Source organism: Macadamia integrifolia, chromosome 2 (genome assembly GCF_013358625.1).
Source record: "Macadamia integrifolia cultivar HAES 741 chromosome 2, SCU_Mint_v3, whole genome shotgun sequence".
NCBI lineage: Eukaryota > Viridiplantae > Streptophyta > Magnoliopsida > Proteales > Proteaceae > Macadamia > Macadamia integrifolia.
Window position 1 is genome coordinate 40,342,975 of NC_056558.1, and position 4,680 is coordinate 40,347,654.

Below are 4,680 nucleotides of genomic sequence, written 5' to 3' on the forward strand. Positions count from 1 at the left end.
AGGAATTGAGATTCCAAGTCTTTTAAGACGTGGTGATGGGTCTCAGAAATTTCATTTTTACCCTTCTTTTAAACACTTCATCATAAAAAGTGATGCAGCAGCTTTTCAGTTTTTATTGAGAATATAAACCTGTAAATTACTTTTTCAAATTTCTTGGACCAATCGTCTCTTTCATATTATGGGCATATTAAGTAATTAAACGTAGGTTACAACACTTTTGTAACCTGCTTAGGTTACAACTAGACAACCCTATCTTAAATACTCGTACCACACATACAAGAAGGTGAAAGTTGAAAAACCTACAATGGGCCCTAGATCTGAGAAACCAGCGATCTTATCCTAGAAACCCTAAAATTGGCCATTTTGGAATGTTCAGAATCAGGATTGGCTGATTTTGATCTAGAATAATCGATTCGACCAATTTGATTCCTGATAAATGGTTTCTAGGAGCTCAATTTCTACATGCATGTATGGGAGTCCTTCTTACATTCTCACTTAAAATGCCATTGTCATATGACAGATTAGATGGACCCGAATTTTGTGGAGATTTATGAGTCTAAATTTAAGAACCGGCTCTTCTCCATAGAGCCCAGGGACCCAAAAGTGATCTCACGGCTAGGGTGGCACAGGGACACTTGCCTATGTGCTCCCAGCTGTATGATCATTCTTTGATCGATAAGCTCTATGGAGAGAAGCCGGATCTGATCCAACATGAGATCCACACCAATATACGAGAAATTATTTGATTGAATTAAATTATAAAATTTGACACATAACTAATCCATATCATGACCTCTGTTCAATGCACTATTGGGTATGTAAATTTGAGAGAGTACCCACAAAAGAAAAGGTGAAAAATGGCAAGGTTATGTAAATGCTTTAACTGATATCTTCTGTAGATTTCTGGAGTTCTTAGGTATCGGACCTGAACCCCTAACCAGTATTGAAGGTTTCCCATATTTGACATTTACGGTGAAAGAAGGAAAGAGGGTACTGGGAGTGTGGTGGCAGCTATGATGCAAACTTTTATTGACTATAAAATTTTTGGAATGATTATCTTACAACTCATACCATTCATATAGGAAGGCAAAACTGAAAAACCTAGAATAGGCCCTAGATCTGAAAACTCATCGATCTGATCCTAAAAACCCTAAAATCAGTCGGCTGATTTTTATCTAAATTGAGCAATTTGACCTGTCCATTTCTCCAGTTATAGTATGGACTGAAAACAATTTCTAAGAGCTTGATTCCTACATGCATGTATAGGAGAATTTCTTACGTTCTCACTTTAAATGTCACTGTCACATGATAGATTAGACGGGCACAAATTTTGTGGAGAGGTAGACCGTTAGGTCTCCCCTATTCACTTGTCTTGTTCAGCTTATCAAAATTTGTCATTTGGTAAAGTTTTTGGCAGAATTCTATAAGGCATGGAAGGTATATATATATATATATATATATATATATATGGGACACACGCTAATACATGGGAAAGGTATTTAATTGAACTAAATTATAAAAATTAACATGTAACTGACCATATCATGGCCTCCTTTCAACCATACTTCAAAATAGTGATTAATTGTACATATGGCAGGATGTGTGATAAGAAAGTGTAGTTTTACTTATTTATTTAATACTACAAAGAGAGGATTGCGGGGAAATAAATTGTGTTGGGTAAGTTGTCTTGTATTCTATCACTTTCATAAGTGGGCTGATTTCGAAGAGTCGTTAGGAGGTTGTCTCCATTGATAGTGAAGCAAATCTATTCTCACTGTGGGCGTAGACAATTTTGTCGAGCCATGTAAATTTCCATGTTTATATTGTGATTTTTTGGTTTGTGATTTCCATTCTTTTTTGCATTACTTCAGTTGCGGTCATTCAGACTGAAAAGTCTAACCACCCGTATAATCATAAAGGAAAATTGCCTAGATCTACTCGATAACAAAATAAATTACAAAACAAGTAGGATTGAGTTTATTTTACACCTATTTTTCTTGTAAATCTACCTAATTTGTAATTATTATTTTAATCTAACGGATCTGCTAAACCGTCTTTACCATAAACCTCATTATCACTTCCTAATTGATTAATTAGTTTGATTAATCAGTTCTGATCCAAGATTAACACCCCTAACTAATTAGAAATTGCGGTGATGGCATATGGCACGGTTGATTCATATTGTTATCGACTATAACTCATACCGATACCTGATCAATGAGGATAAGATGATATGATATATAGTTTTATTTATTTTAAGTAAAAATTTAGTGTTTTGATTTGGAATCGAATCAATATGACTTGATATATCTAATGCACATCGATATTGATGGCGTTCCATACCATCATTGATTTTGTGAACTAAATCCATGGGCACTTGTAAAAGGTCCAAAGGGATTGAAATTTGTGAATAAATAGACCCTAAGATCCCTATGAAGTATCATAAGTTTAACCTCGATAGAATTAGAACAAGTGGCAAAATAAAGAATTTGTATGCTTATTTCTTAAGATCCTTATTTTATATATACACCAATCCACCCACTTTAACCTTCTTATCTCACTCTGGTCCTCAATTCAATTTCCATTTTAATTCAAACAAAGAATTTGTATGCTTCATAGAGTGGTCCTAGTTGGGATAGAGTAATATTTATAAAGGTTGTGTTTGGTATTGACAAAATCCAAGCCCAAAAAAACTAAACCTGTTGCGATCCTCACTTTTGATTGGCCTCTCCCTAAGAGGATAATCGTGATTATAACTTAAACCATTTTAACAAAGCCTTCTAAACCATCATTAATGTGGATAAGGCTAAGGTGATTAGCCATTCTGAGTCATCACTATCATGGGAAAGATTCAGGTAGGTTAAATACTACCTGAATCTTTCCCATGAAAGGAGTGAGGAGGCTTTAATTTTAACAGATTTAGATGCAGCAGTAAATGGGAAGGAGATTTAATTTGAGAAGGTGGGCATTAATTGAATCCAGTATTTGGGTATGTAAATTTGGAAAAGATAGGAGTACCCAGAAAAGAAAAGGTGAAAAATGATAAGATTATGGTGAAGGTTTCCATATGAGAGCTTAACCCCTAACCAGTAATGAAGGTTTCCATATTTGAGACATTTATGGTGAAGGAAGAAGGAAAGACAGTCGACTAGGAGTGTAGTGGCAGCGATAATGCTGCAACTGGGAACCATTTGTGGGCCTGATTTTCCATTTGAAGTTTCAAAACTATTTTATTAAGTACAAAAGAAATTTGGACGAAGGTGAAAATTGATAAACCTAGAACGGCTCCTAGATCTGATCCTAAAAACCCTAAAATTGGCTGCTTCGAAATGTTCAGAATTAAGGTTGGATGATTTCAATCTATTATCATCGATTTGACTGATCTGATTCCTGATAAATGATTTCTAAGAGAGCTCCATTCGTACAAGCATGTACAGGAGCCTTTCATACATTCTTATTTTAAATGCCTCTCTCATATGACAGATTAGATGGACCCAAACTTTATAGATAGGTAGACTCTTAGGTCCCCGATTCACATGTCAAGTTGAGCTTATCAAAATTTATCACTTGGTACATAGAGGTTTAGAAGTCCAAAGTTATGGGTGACTGCACAGTTGTTGAAACACTGTAGGTGTGAACGGTCATATATGAGATCCACACCAATACATGAGAAAGCATTTGATTGAATTGAGTTGTAAAATTTGACACATAATTGATCCATATCATGACCTCTAATCAATGCAGTATTTGAGTATGTAAATTTGGGAAAGTTAGGAGTACCCAGAAAAGAAAAGGTGAAAACTGGCAAGGTTATGTGAATGCTTTACTGATTTCTTCTGTAGATTTCTGGATTTTCAAGGTACCAGACCTAAACCCCTAACCACTAAAGAAGGTTTCCCATATTTGAGATATTTATAGTGAAGGAAGAAGGGTTTACCAAAAAAATAGTGAAAGAAGAAGGAAAGAGAGTCAACTGGGAGTATGGTGGCAGCCATAATGCAAACTTTAATACAAAAATTTTGGAAGGATTATCTTACCTACTCATACCATTCATATAGGAAGGTAAAATTGAAAAACCTAGGATAGGCTAGCTCTAGATCTGAAAACTTAGTGATTCTATCCTAAAACCCCTAATTAGCCGTTCAGAACGTCCAAAATCAGGCTTGGTTGATTTCAACTGATCCATCTCCCCAATTAGAGTTTGGACTGATAATGATTTTTGGGACCAGGAATCCTACATGCATGCATAGGAGCATTTCTTACATTTTCGCTTTAAATGTCACTGTCACATGCATGGTAGTTTAGATGGACTCAAATCTTGTGGATAGGTGACCCCTAGGTCTCTTATTCACTTGTCTAGTCCAGTTTATCAAAATTTCCCACTTGGCACATAAGAGGTTTATAAGTCCAGTTATGGGAGAGTGCAGGATTGTTGTCAAAATACTGCAAGCGTGAACGAGTCTACATGGAGCCCACGTCAATACACAAAAAAGTATTTAATTGAACTAATTTATAAAACTTGACACATAACTGATCCATATCTTAATTTCCTTTCAATCAAAATTCAAAATAGCAGCATGATGTGTGGGTAAGATTCTTATGTGAGTGACATTTATTTACATTATGATCTTAGAGTCTCACTTGGATGTGTCCAAAGTCAAAAGTAAACAACATTGCTTC